This window comes from Piliocolobus tephrosceles, chromosome 16 (assembly GCF_002776525.5).
Source record: "Piliocolobus tephrosceles isolate RC106 chromosome 16, ASM277652v3, whole genome shotgun sequence".
Classification (NCBI taxonomy): Eukaryota; Metazoa; Chordata; class Mammalia; order Primates; family Cercopithecidae; genus Piliocolobus; species Piliocolobus tephrosceles.
This window is the reverse complement of record NC_045449.1, coordinates 17306651-17321526: the sequence shown is the minus strand read 5'-3', so window position 1 is coordinate 17321526 and position 14876 is coordinate 17306651. Positions and strand designations below refer to the sequence as shown.

Here is a 14876-nt window from a genome sequence, read left to right as displayed (position 1 = left end):
TGGTGATGGTGGTGATGGTGATGATAGTGGTGATGGTGATGATCATGATGGTGATGGTGGTGGCAGCAATGATGATGGTCACACAACAGCCAACAGTACTGAGTGATGCCTTCTGCCTGGCACATTCCCACAGCCAGACATGAATTCACTGTTCAGTCCTCATTGTTCATTTCCAGCCTCAATGATAACTCCATAATTTATAGAAGAGGGAAGAAAGGCACAGCATGATTGAACCATGCACACAGCTATGTAAATGGTGGTGCTGCCAGGGATAAAATGCTGCCAAAGCTGGGCTGTAAATCCTGACACCACTTCTCCTCCTACTGAGAGCCCCATGGAGAAGGGATGAGTGTGACTGCTGGAGCATTCCAGGCCTCTAGAGGGTGATGAAGGGTGAAGGAAGAAAGTCTGGGCAAAATGGCAGGTCAGCAAAACTCCCCTTCGTGGAGCAGAGTGCTCCCACACCGTAGACACCCTTACTTCGTTCTTTCTTTTTAATTTTAAAACCTTTTTATTATAAAAGTAATACAAATGAAAACAAACACTGAGAAAAGACAAAGTCATCCATTTACTGCCTACCATCCCACTATAACCACAGTTAGTAATTTGATTTAGTTTGTCATCTTATTATCAAATGTTTGATGTGTTATTTCAGCCATGATTACACCCACTCATACACTTTTGCATCTTGCAATTTTTGCTTAATGTATATGTTCATGTTTTTAATAATACTCATTACTAATTTTATTATTATTATTTTTTTTCTGAGACAGAGTCTTGTTCTGTCACCAGGCTGGAGTGCAGTGACGTGATCTCTGCTCACCGCAACCTCCGCCTCCTGGGTTCAAGTGATTCTCCTGCCTCAGCCTCCCGAGGAGCTGGGACTGCAGGTGCCCGCCACCACGCTTGGCTAATTTTTGCATTTTTAGTAGAGACGGGGTTTCTCCATGTTGGCCAGATGGTCTCAATCTCTTGACCTCGTGATCCGCCCACCTTGGCATCCCAAAATGCTGGGATTACAGGCGTGAGCCACCGTGCCCGGCCCTAATTTTTAATAAGCACATTATGTATCATTTGTATATATCTGTTTATCAACTATTTCCTAGACCCAGGGACGGCAAACTATGGCACCACATTTGTAAATGAAGTTTTACTGGAACAAAATTGTGCCGTGTTGTTTATGTATTGGGTATGGCTACTTTTATGCTTCACACAGCAGTGTTGACAAGTTATGACAGTGACAGTAGGTTTCAAAACCTAAAATAGCTGGGCGAGGTGGCTCATGCCTGTAATCCCAGCACTTTGGGAGGCCGAGGCAGGCGGATCCCAAGGTCAGAAGTTTGAGACCAGCCTGGCCAATATGGTGAAACCCTGTCTCTACAAATACAAATTAGCCTGGTGTGGTGGCAGGCACCTGTAGTCCCAGCTACTAGGGAGGCTGAGGCAGGAGAATTGCTTGAACCCAGGAGGTGGAGGTTGCAGTGAGCTGAGATTGCGCCATTGCACTCCAGCCTGGGCAACAGAGCAAGACTCTGTCTCCAAAAAGAAAAAAGAAAACACCTAAAATGTTTACTTTCTGGCCCTTTATAGAAAAAGTTTGCCAATCTTTACCCCAAACTTTTAAGTGGTTTGTAATTTGGGCTACTAAAAGTAATGTCACTCACAACATCTTTGTGCATATAATTTTTCATACTTTGTACAATTTGAGAGACATTAACAAAAGCGGAATAACTGGGTCTAATTAATGAAGACATTTTAAAACTGATACTATCCCATGCTATCTCTCTTGTAATATTCAAGCTATGATATAATAAGGATGGTGGTGATAAGAATGAAAAGGAAGATCCAGAACTCTTGCAGGTAGCATGTCTCCTGTCCCTGCCACTCAAGACATGTAAGTTTACACTCTGGATGAACATATTTTGAATTTTGATTTAAAGTTAACCAAAAAAGAGAAATAACAGTCATTGCAACAGGAAGACCAATTGAAAGAAATCTTTTACTTTCTACTGGAGAGGAAAAAGCAGACAGAAGTAGATGACAAGGTGTGTATACAATGCCATTCCAAGATAGCTGCAGTGGCCAAAAGGCACTGAGAGGGTTGAGTAAGAGAAAGAGATCGCAGTTTCAACAATGAACTAGCAGTGGGAGCAATAAACAGAAGCAACTCTGAGTGTGGGATGACAAAAGCAGCACACAGGTTCCACCCGTCTGAACACATCCTAGGTGTAAACCTGTATACAACTGTAATTAAACTGTCTCTAGATAAGAAAGTTTTAAAGAAACCACCCTATATTTTTTAAGAAAGAAAATATCTTCTACCTGGGGAGGGTTTTTAAGTCAACCCTGACTATCTCTGAGATAAAAGATGAAGCACTCTGATGAGTCTCAAGTCCAATCTCGTATGAATAAAACAAGCATCGGGAAACATAGATGTCATCTTCTAAGAGAAACATTCTGAGGGTCTGGCAGCATAAGTCCATCAGTAAGTTTATAAAAGATTGTTGTAGAATCAGACTCCACTACGGCCAAAGTAAAAGACATCTTTTACAAATCTGGATCACCTTGCAATTTTCAAGATACCTTCAAGATCTCCCTTATCCTGTTATGGCTGAGGGAAGCAGTGATGGGGGTGGGCACCACAGTCTGTAACCCTTCCTCTTCTATCACATACCAACAAGGCAGATGAGCTGGAGTTCTGGTAATCTGACACAGTTTACTTCATGTCAGTTTTGCTTTCTATGAGGTCCAGGTAAACCAAGAATGCTATATAAACATGTGTGGCATCTTCTATGTCTAATTCCATCATTTCTCTCTCTCTCTTTTTTTTTTTTTTGAGACAGAGTCTTGCTCTTGTCCCCCAGGCTGGAATGCAGTGGTGTGATCTCGGCTCACTGCAACATCTGTGTTCTGGGTTCAAGCGATTCTCCTGCCTCAGCCGCCTGAGTAGCTGGGATTACAGGCACCTGCCACCAGGCCCGGCTAATTTTTGTATTTTTAGTAGGGACGAGGTTTTACCATGTTGGTCAGGCTGGTTTTGAACTCCTGACCTCGTGATCCACCTGCCTCGGCCTCCTAAAGTGCTAGGATTACAGGCATGAGCCACCCCGCCTGGCCTAATTCCATCATTTCTAAATATTTAGGGTGGGTGCCCACCCAGGCGTCCTCAGGGGCCCACGAGGGAGCTCTGCCGCCCTTGCCAAAGCGGCGAACGCCGCCTGGACCCAGGCTGCTGCAGCCAGGGGTCAGCTTGAAATCGCCACGCTTCTCTGTGCCAGCTGATACGGCGCTCCTCAGTGCCAGCCGGTACCGCGCTCCTTCACGCCAGCCGGTACGGCGCTCCTCCATGACAGCCTGTGCGGTGCTCCTCCGTACCAGCCGGTATGGCACTGCCGTGGTGCACACTTCATTGTAGGACTATTCTTGCTGGTGCTGTTTAAGAAGTCCTGTTCTCTTCTCTGTTTCTCTCCACACTGTCTCTCCCACGTGAGCCTCAGGAATGGAGGTGCTGGCGGGGAAGGCCCGAGGTGATGACAGGAGGGAGAGAGTCTGTAATCCTTCTGCAGCGGCCCCCTGGGACATGAGAACAACTCTGCCCTGCTGGGGTGAGCCGCCTGTCTAAGCATTGAGATCATAGAACTAAGGCAACGGACGTCCCTCTCTGTGCAAGAAGCCTTCCTCGGTATCTAAATCCAATTTTTTTTTCTTTTTTTCTGATAAAGTAAGCTTAAAAAAACAAGCCTCAACCTAAATACATTTTAATGAGCTACTCGGTGGACTTGGCTTGGCAGGGTTTTTACATTTGTTGTTCAAAGCTTTCTTTGAACACAACAATCAAGGTACCCTTGAAGATGGAATCCTCAGGGTTTTACTAGCCAGACCGACATCCTCAGAACTGGTTTCCTGGCTTCTCTCATAAGGGATATGCGGATGAGAATGAGATAGAGAACATTCTTTTAAAAAATGTCAAGAGTAGCTGGGCTCAGTGGCTCACACCTGTAATCCCAGCACTTTGGGAGGCCGAGCTGGGCAGATAACCTGAGGTTGGGAGTTTGAGACCAACCTGACCAACATAGAGAAACCCCATCTCTATTAAAAATACAAAATTAGCTGGGCATGGTGGTGCATGCCTGTAATCCCAGCTACTTGGGAGGCTAAGGCAGGAGAATCACTTGAACCCGGGAGGCAGAGATTGTGGTGAGCTGAGATTGTGTCATTGCACTCCAGCCTGGGCAACAAGAGTGAAACTCCATCACACACACACAAAAGAGTCAAAGAGTATCTTAAACTAAAATGAAAGCACAGTACCAGTGCCACCTCTGCATGGCCTCCTCTGGCCCATTGATGGCTCTCGTCTTGCAGGACGGACCTCGCAGAGCACTTGGTGCTGTGTCCAGCCTGGACCCTGACCAGCTGTGGCCATGCAGTGTGTGACCAAGTGGAGGCAGCACCAGGGCCTCCACTGTGGAACGGCTGCTCAAAGGGAAGGCCCAGAGCCAACAGCAACAGGTGGCAGCCATGGAAGGGCAGGTGCAAAATGCCAGAGGTGACAGAGGAGACTGCTGACCGAGGTGCAACTCCATGCCCTTCTCCAACGAGAATAGCTCCAGTGTCCACAACTGTGTGTCTCCTGCAGCTCCGACTGTATTTATAACCTTCTGCTCCTACCACCTGCCACCTCACACATTAGTGGCACTTATTTGAATACTGCAAATTACTATATTAATCTGTAAGCTTCTTGGGTATCAAAATCTCTCACATAACACCTGCTCCAAGTACTTAGGGATGCTGGGACTCCAGGTACCACTCCACACACCTGCTCCAGGTACACAGAGATTCCAGAAACTCCAGGTACCATGCCACACACCTGCTCTGGGTACCACTCCACACACCTGCCCCAGGTACTTAGAGATTCCAGGGACTCCTGGTACCACACGACACACCTGCTCCAGCTACTTAGGGATTCCAGGGACCCCAGGTAACATGCCACACACCTGCTTCAGGTACTCAGAGATTCCAGGGACTCCAGGTACCACGCCACACACCTGCTCCAGGTACCACTCCACACACCTGTTCCAGGTACTTAGGAATTCCAGGGAGTCTGGGTACTGCTCCAAATACCTACTCCAGGTACTTAGGGATTCTGGGACTCCAGGTACCTCTCCACGCACCTGTTCCAGGTACTTAGAGATTCCAGGGGCTCCAGGTACCATGCCACACACCTGCTCCAGGTACTCAGGGGCCCCAGGGACTCCAGGTACTGCTTCAGGTTCTTAGATAATGTTAAACGCCCTAATTTCTTAACAGTTCACTTTCTCCTTTGCTCCCCAAGCCAAACTCCCAATCAACATATATCCATCTCTACTAGGTACAAGACACTGTTCTGGACACAGGAGATGCAGGTGTGAACAAGACAGACAAGGTCTCTGCCCTCATGGAGCTGGTGCTCCTATGGAGAAGAGAGATAAAAACAAGCCAACCAATGCATCAGATTATCTCACGGGACTAAGAACTCAGAAAGACACAGGGCAGAGCACCACGGCAAGTACTGACTGGACACCTTTTCCTCGACAAGGTGACATTTGAGCCACGGAGCAAATGTTGAGAAGCCAAATTCAAGGAAAGAGGAAGAAGGAGGTGAGGTACCCGTGGGGAGTGGCCCGCGGAGTGAGGGGAGAGGCCCTGGAGCTCACGCTCAGAGGTCATTGTCAATGGGACGCAGCTGCAAGGTGCAGGGCGTTGAAGGCACAATATTACTGTAGCTGTTGGATTGCTTTGCTCTACATTAGGGACCTCCACAAACGTTACCTCATTTGAAATTCATTTTGCTTCTCACAATAGCCCTGGGAGGTTGAACAAATGAGATTCAGGAATTGACGCAGTCCACATTATCAGTAAATAAAATGAACCCTTATAGCCCTCTCGAGCTGTAGTTTTTAAATGAGGACACTTCTTTCAAAAGATTTGCTTCACTCTAAAAAATCCTGTGAAATTAGTGTTTATCTGTAATTAGGGCAGTTGCAACTGAACAACACAGCATCAGCTGTTGTCTGTTTCCTAGCTCAACAAAAGACTGTTCGGATTTGAATAAGGCTCACTTGCCTTAGTCCAAACGGCAAGATTTATGTTAAATTGGATTTCGGAGGCTGCATTCGTGTGTGACACTCGACAGGGAAAAGCAGCCAACGCAAACAGCCCTCCCGGCTCCATCCAGCCTGACCCAGTTAGGCAACACAGGGGCAACCACAAACCTGAACGCTGGCAACAAGGCGGGAGCGGCACCCAACGGTCCGTAGGTAAGGGCACCAAGTCCCTGGAACCCAGGAAGGCTGCACCTACAAAGGAAAAGCTCAAATGACAAACACTAGGATAGACATCCTATCACAGCAGCCTGAGCCCAGCTTTGTTCTCAAGGCCTACTTCTAGGCTTGTACAAGAAACGATGAGATGACTTTTCTCTCCCAATGTAGTTGCTTTCCTGAGCTATGGCTTGCATTCTCCAGACCCAATCAAACAGCACTGATTTTTTTTTCTTTTTTCTTTTCTTTTTTTTTTTTGAGACAGAGTCCTGCTCTGTTAACCAGGCTGGAGTACAGTGGCTCAAATTCGGCTCACTGCAACCTCTGCCTCCCGGGTTCAAGTGATTCTTTTGCCTCAGCCTCCTAAGTAGCTAGGGACTACAGGCATGTGCTACCACACTTGGCTAATTTTTTTTTTGTTTGGTTTTTGGTGGAGACAGGGTTTCACCATGTTGGCCAGGCTGGTCTCGAACTCCTGACCTCAAGTGATCCACCCACCTCAGCCTTCCAGAGTGCTGAGATTATAGGAGTGAGCCACTGTGCCCAGCCAGCACTGATTATTCTTAAAGTCCAGTGAAACGACCAGGATTTGTGTGCAAGTCTGTGCATGCAGGCAGGGTGTGGCGGTGGGATTGAAAGTCTAAGAGGTAAAACTTTCCAGGGGCCAGCTGGGCCTCGGTAGGAAGGACTGTGTTAAATACGTATCAGCAACCACATTCTGAGTGCCTTCCATGTGCCAGACTCTGAACAAGCTTCTCTTACATTAGGTATTTAATTTAATTTTTAAAGTTCTATATTCAATAGCAAATAGCAGCAAAGGAGAAGGAGAAGGCTTCCAAGAAGTCTTGCTTTTGGTGGGACTTCTAAAAGAGGAAGATAAAGACAACACTTAAACAAAAACATAACTTCAGATGGTGAAATTAGAAGCCCTGGGTTGATTCTCAGATACACCCTTGCGGCAGAGGCTGCCTGGTTGTCCTCCAATATCGAGGCTCTTCTAGAGCAGCAGAACCCAAAGTTTTACCTGTGTGCATGGTCACTTAGGACGAGACTTCCTTCTCCCAGCCTCTCTTTCTGCTGGGTGAAGCAATTGACTAAATTGCGGCCAGTGAGATGTAAGATGAAGCCATATATACAATTTTAGGAAGTGTCCCCTACAGGGACAGGGTGGGACCTTCCTCCTTTTACTTGTTTTGTTTGTTTGTTTGTTTTTGTTTTTGTTTTGAGACAGAGTCTCACTCTGTCGACCAGTCTGGAGCTCAGTGGTACGATCTCAGCTCACTGCAACCTGTGTCTCCTGGGTTCCAGCGATTCTCCTGCCTCAGCCTCCTGAGTAGCTGGGATTACAGGTGCATGCCACTACGCCCAGCTAGTTTTGTATTTTTTGTATAGATGGGGTTTCACCATGTTGGCCAGGCTGGTCTCGAACTCCTGACCTCCTGCCTCATCCTCCCAAAGTGTTGGGATTACAGGCATGAGTTGCTGCACCCAGCCCTTTCCCTCCTTTTTACTGCCTAGAATGTGGACACAATGGCTGGAGCTTCAGCAGTTATCTTGGACCATGAAGGAAAAATAAACAATTTTTTTTAAAGTTGTTTTGTTTTTGTTTAGTTCATGGTGCTCTGGAGTTTGATTTCTGTTATTCACAGCTGCACCTAATTTTGTTAAGTCTTTCCTATTAATTGTGTAACTTGGGGTAAAACTGGCTCAGACCTTCTGTTTCCTCAGCTGTGAGATGGGATTGCATCTTCATATTGCATTATGCTGGTGGCTTTCAAACTTGAGCATGCATCAGAATCCCCTTGGCATATTAAAACAGAGTGCTGGCCCCCACCTGCAGAATTTCCGATTAAGTAGCAACCTGAAAACCAGTAAGTCTAACAAGTTCCTAGATGCTGCTGCAGCTGCTGCGGGTCAGAACCACGCTGAGGCCTGCAGCCCCTGCAGGGAATGACCTAGGAAGGACTAAATTGCCATACTCAGCCAGCGTGTTTGGCTTCTCTCCCATTTAACAAGATTTATGCATCCTGTCAAACATGCTGCCAGTCACCTCTGGCCTCTTCTATGCCTGCTCCTTGGCTTCAGGGACCCTAATCCCCACTTTCTGGAGCAGTGAATCTGATGCAAATGCTGTTTACAGAGGGATCCAGTGGTGGCCCATCCCCAGGAGGGACTCCCATGTGACAAGCCCGGCCTCTGACCCACTCCTCCACTGCAAGGAAATGATCCCCACTCCAGTGCGTCACGGAGCAGCCCATCACATGGGTCATTCCGCGGAAGAACTACCTTCTGGACCCTTCCTTCTGCCACCATATGCCGTTCTGCTATTTGCAGAGGTGAGTGGGTAGGGACAGCTCCTCAGCAGAGGCTGCCAGACGGTCAGTCAGAAGCATCGTTTTCATACTTAGGATTCCCGTGGGAGACAGAGGGTGAATCTCAAGGCTGGGATCCCTGTCTCCACTGGCCGCTTCAGCAATGCCCAGACCACCGCTCTGCCCAGTCAAGGAGCCTGCCCTCTCCTCCAAAAGGAAGCTCCCCTGCCCTCAGGGAGGAGCCTCCCTCGGGTAGGGCTGATGCCAGGCACAGTGGCAGCCCAGAAGGCTTCCCCCTCCCTCATGGCCCTCTTGAAAGGGACTGATCCTCCTCCCAGGGCTCCTGCGCACTGGCGACATCCCAAGCCCTGCCCAGGACTGCACCATCAGTGCAGCTCTCAGTCCCCCGCCCCAGCCATTTCCATCAAGGAGGTGGGTATTACCTGTTAAACCACTGCACCGCATGAGGCAGGTCTAAGGGGCGGAGATGCACTTGTGTGCTTTAACTAGTGGTTAAGAGGGCAGCTCTGATCAAATCCCGGCTCTGCTACTCTTTAGTGACATGGCCTTATAACTAAGGCCTGGCCTGTGGCTGAACCTCTCTCTGAACCTCAGTTTCCTCCTCTGTAAAGTGGGAACAATAGTATTGCTTATAAATGGCATCAACCAAGGTGCTTGGTTGTAAGCAACAGAGACCAACTCTGCTCAATTTAGCAAAAAAAAGCATTTCTTAAGAGAGTATTGGGTACACACTGGTGCCAGAAGACAGGCACAAGGAGAGAATATTCCTAGCAGCACCATTTGAACATCAAATGCCCATTCACAATAGAACAGGTAAGCCAGCTATGGCCCTTCACACCAGACAACACAAAGGATGGAGAAACCTCAGCTACGTACTGCAGCATGGATGACTCCCATCCACGCTGAGTCAAAGAAGCCAGACACGGAAAGAGTGTGCTCTCACTATATCATGCTGTTACTACAAAGCTCAAAAACAGGCAGAACCAGTTGAGGGACCCTGGGAGAGTCTCTAGGGTGCTGGCCCTGTTCTGTTTCTTGGTCTGGGTTCTGATTACAGATGAGTGGGTTTGCTTTGTCAAAATTTATTGAGCTGCACACTTAGGATCTGTGATCTTTTCTGTATGTGTCTGATACTTCAGTGACAAAGTTAACTCTGAAAAAGAGCAGGAGGTGTGTTTGGTTGTTCATGGATGTGCAGGGAGAGTCAGAGAGCTAGGCCTGAGAGCCAGAGTTCAGAACACTGCCCCTCATTCTTTTTCTTTTCTTTTTTCGTTTTTTTTTTTGAGACGGAGTTTCTGTCTTGTCACTGAGGCTGGAGTGCCGTGGCACCATCTCAGCTCACTGCACCTTCCACCTCCTGGGTTCAAGCGATTCTCCTGCCTCAGCTTCCTGAGTAGCTGGGATTACAGGTGCCTGCCACCACACCCAGCTAATTTTTGTATTTTTGGTAGAGATGGGGTTTCACCATGTTGGCCAGGCTGATCTTGAACTCCTGACCTCAGGTGAACTCCTGACCGAACCCGCCCGCTTCGGGCTCCCAAAGTGCTGGGATTACAGGCATGAACCACTGTGCCCCACCAACACTGCCCCTAATTAAGGTATGGAGCTGGTTCAAGGGAGGAAAGGTGGCAGGTGTTGCAGCCAGAGGGGCTGGATTCAAATGTGGCTGTTCTTTTTAAGCTCCCCAGATGATTCTAGTGTGAGTCAAAGTTGAGAACCACTGCCCTGAATCTTGATCTTTGAATCCTGAAAACTTTCTAAAAGGAAAATGATCCCAGAACCTTCAGAGTTTCTGTGCATTTGAATCTAGTACTAGGATACCTCGTTTTAAATTAACCTCATCTAGCGCCATCTAAGCTCAGAAAATGAAGCCATTGTGGGATCATTTGCCAAAGGACTTGTTGACGTCTGTTTTTATTCTTTTTTCTTTTGTTTCTTTTCTTTTCTTTTTCTTTTTTCTTTTGTTTCCTTCTTCTGTTTCTTGATCCAAGTGAACTCATAAAGTCTGTTTTTAAGTGGTACTTAAGCAGTTAAAATATGACTTAGTTTCACTTCACCGAAACTGCTTTAAATAATTTCCAAACAAGGTGAAGTTAGGAGTAAATAAAACAGTCATGTTTGGGAGCATGAAGGAGCCGGCAGCTTTTGACGGTCTGGTGATCAACCAGCCATGCATGAGACCACCAGGTCTCAGCTGTCTTTGGGTTTTACAGAGCATTAAAAAGGAGTAAGGAAATGGGGTGGAGGAAGTCAGCTAATTCTGGGAACAAAGCTAAGATTGCTGTGACTGGGGACTGGTGGGTTCATCAAATCTTTCTTGGGTAACTTTAGCCATGCTTTTTTTTCCTCTGCAGAGTCTGAAAAGGCTACCTGCTTTAGTTTCCTGTGGTTACTGTAATCATTACCACGAACTTGCTGGCTTACAACAACACGAAAGTAATGTCTCATTGTTCTGGAAGTCAGAAATCCAAAACCAAGGTTTCTGCAGGGGTGTGTACTCTAAAAGCTTGAGGGGAGGATCTTTCCTGCCTCCTCCAGCTTCTGGTGGCTCCAGGTGTTTCTTGGCTTGTGGCCGCATCACTCCAATCTCTGTCTCTGTCTTCACGTGACTTTCTTGCCTGTGTCTCTATGTCTTCTCCTCTTCTTTTACAAGGACACTTGTCATTGGATTTGGGACCCACCTGGATAATTCAGGGTGATTTTACCTCAAGATTTTTCATTGTATCTGCAAAGACCTTGTTTCCAAATAAGGTCACATTCTGCGTTTCTGAGACATGGGCATCTTTTGAGAGGGTCATAATTCAGCCCACTTCACCACTTTTGCTCAAAGGATGCTTCTGCATTTAACTTAGATTCAGCATCCTGATTCCATAAGTGTACTTTGGCCTAGCTCTGGATTTCAGATTTGGCAGGGCCGAGGTCCTTGAACCCCAGTGCCCAGGTCAGCGGGGATCATTTACCATGCACATTCTGATGGAGTAAGTCTGGGCAGAGCTCAAGATTCTGCATTTTCAACAAGCTCCCAGGCGATGCCAACAGAGCTGCTGGCCAGGAACCTCCCTCTGAGCAACACGTCTGGTGACTGTGGGAAATATCCAGGTCCCACCCTAGTGATCCTGATCCAGAGGCCCATTCTCTCGAGGCAGCCTTCAGATCCCATTCTGAACCAGGGCCAGCAGCCCCTGCCCTGTGCTCAGGAGCAAGGCCTGCAGGCCAGGGATGAGCCAAGCTGGCCTGAGCCTCCAGCCTCCTCCTAAGAAGGGTGCGTCCCAATCCTGAAGTTTGGCTGGGAATTCCAATAGAATCCGTGACCTTTTAGGAAGCATCTACACTCTCCTAGCACCCTCCCTCTTACATGCCACCCCTCAGTCCCCTCTCCCCCTTGTCGTCTGATAAGTTCCCCCTTGGGTCCTCAGACAAGCCACGGGGCCCTGCCAGCTGCCTCCTGGCTGGATGTAACCCAACCTCACCACATGGTGGGGATGGCCCAGGTGAGGCACAGAAGGCCCACCTCCCTCTAGCCAGGCCCCAAGTCAGCAGGGCCGCCAGCACAGGGACAGCGAGACCAGCTGGGGAACTGGTCATTTTAAGTGGCTCCCAACAAATCTTGTCATTTCCTCAGCTGTGAAGTCTGAGAGCCCTCGGCACTGTGGCAAATGCAAGCCACTCTTTCCAATGGTCGGCATGAGAGGAAGAAAGGGAGACCCTGTGGGGGAGAAGAGGCCTCCCCTGCTGGCCTGCGTGGGGCTGAGGAGTGGGGCAGGGACGGGGGTGATGCAACCACAGCTGAATGACTCAGCCAGGGTCTGCTCTCTCACATATGGTGGCCAGGACCCAAGATCCCACCTGTGGCAGGTGGCCCTGAGGGCAGCTGATACCTCAAAATAAAACTTCAGATTGCTCATGCAACCATGAAAAGGAAACAATTTATTACCATAATACCATAAATAAAAGAACAATTTAATGTGACCCCAGCAGCCTCTGGCTGGCTGTCATCCTGATCTGACGTGAAATGGGTTTGATATTATCTGCAAACAACCACACATTCCTTTAGAAGAAAGTCAACTCCACTGAGGATACATGACTTGTTTGTTTGTGGTTGGCTGTGGCTTTGACTTTCCCCACCACGCTGTTTGCCTCGGTTAATGACCAGCCGGAAGTGCCCTGCCTCCTATTTGGCTGATGAAAACGCTGACCTTTCCAGGAATGACTCCAAACCAGGCATCTGTGGACAACTTACCTCATCCCTTTCATTGCTCCCCACCACGCTGCATTCCCCAAAAAGGAAGTAGCTATTTTAGGGAAAGGAAAATGAGATGGTGGGACTTTCCCCAAAAGTCCTGCAGGGTGGAGGTTGTGCCTGATGCAGGGTGGAGGAGCTCCCTGCCCTGTGGAAGGAAGACACAGCGTCATCCATAGACATTACCCATGGGTCCAGTCCATCCATCGGTGACTTACGGGCAAAAGGGAAAGAAGAAGATTGATGAGCAGCGTTCTTTGTTGTTAGGCAGAACTGGCCCAATGGGTGGCAGTCACAGAGGGGCAGAGACCAACTCCACAAAAAAAAATCACTTCTACAAGTAGTGAGCGTCCTGTCACAGAGGTTATACGAGCAGAGACAGGATGAGGGGACTGTTTCTATTTACACTCTGCTAGGAGGAGTAGAAGTGGACCCTGACCTTGAGGAGCCTAAAATTCTTCTGCAGAGGCAGGTGGGACCTGATATGGCAAGTGAGCATCAAGGCCTGCCTTGCCTCACAGGGCAGCTGGGGACCAACCCAAACAAATCCAGCATGCGGAGGAAGCAGAGATCTGAGGATGGGCTGGAGTCTGTGTGCTCGGCTTTCTGTCACTTGCAGAGTCCTGGCTGGTACACTGAGGAGCACTAGCTTGTATGATTGGAGTTCAACGATGGGAGAGCAGGGAGATGTAGTTTGAGCTTCTGGGGAATGACAACATCTGGATCCTGGCAGGGGAAGAAAAGCACATGCCAGCAATGACATAGGATCAGAAAGGTGCCCAGCACAAGGCTCTCTGTGGGAGGGGCCCAGGTGCTGGCACCTACGTGACTGAGGGCTTGTAGGACAGGAAGGGAAAATGCTTTGCAACAGCAGGGGACCCAGGTGGGGTATATGTGGGGTATGTCCCAGTCACCTCAGGGGAGGGGGGCATTGAAAGGTGTGCTCAGGAGCCACCTCTTCCCCAAGTCCTCACTTGATGCAAACAGCCTAGGATCAGACTTCCTTGAATTCTAGCTTATGTCCCAGGGAGGCGCTACTTCAGCCAGAAGACTGCCTGGAGGACTTAGTGGGGCTTCAGAACCCAGGGCACCCCTGCCACATGTTATCAATGACTTTGCAGTACTGTGCTAGCATGTCATACCACACGTCATACACAGTAACAAGGAGGGAGACTGGCAGAATTTTGAAGGCATCCTTCCTGTTAGAATTTCAACTACCTCCATACCTAGTATGAGAGAGGTAAGTAAATGCAGTGGAAACCTGATTTTTTTTGTTTTTTTACTCTGTTGCCCAGCCTGGAGTGCAGTAGCATGATCTCGGCTCACCGCAACCTCTGCCTCCTGGGTTCAAGCGATTCTCCTGCCTCAGCCTCCCAAGTAGCTGGGATTACAGGCATGCGCCACCATGTCTGGCTAATTTTGTATTTTTAGTAGAGATGAGGTTTCTCCATGTTGGTCAGGCTGGTCTTGAACTCCTGACCTCAGGTGATCTGCCTGTCTTGGCCTCCCAAAGTGCTGGGATTACAGACGTGAGCCACCGCGCCCAGTCACTGATTTTGTTTTATTAGCAAACTCACTGTTGAGGGTCAGAGCAGCCTGTGATATCAGTATGAGTCCATTTGTGAAACTGAAACTTTGTAACAAGAACTAAGAGAGTTATTGAGAAGTGCTTTGAAAATGATCCCAGGAAGCTTTCCAAAGGGACTCTGTCCCTGGGAAGGGAGGAAGGGACCATAGTATGCCTGTATCAGATTTCTACTGCTGTGTAACAAATGACCCCAAAACTTAGTGGCTTGAAATGACAATGAACATTTATTATTTCACAGTTTCAGTGGGTCAGGAATTCAGGAGTGGCTTAGCTGGGTGGTTCTAGCTCAGGGATTTCATGGGGTTGCAGTCAGGGTGTTAGCTGGGGCTGTGTCATTGGAGGCTCAACTGGGGCTGGAGGATTTACCTCTGAGGTGGTGCACCCACCTGCCTGGTAGGTTGGTGCTAGCTGTTGGT

The 14876-nt window shown here is 48.3% G+C and overlaps 1 pseudogene; it reads right to left on the bottom strand.

The window, feature by feature from the left end:
- Positions 1-2436: 2436 nt before the first annotated feature.
- On the bottom strand, positions 2437-3348 carry LOC111526178 (annotated as a pseudogene).
- Positions 3349-14876: the final 11528 nt, after the last annotated feature.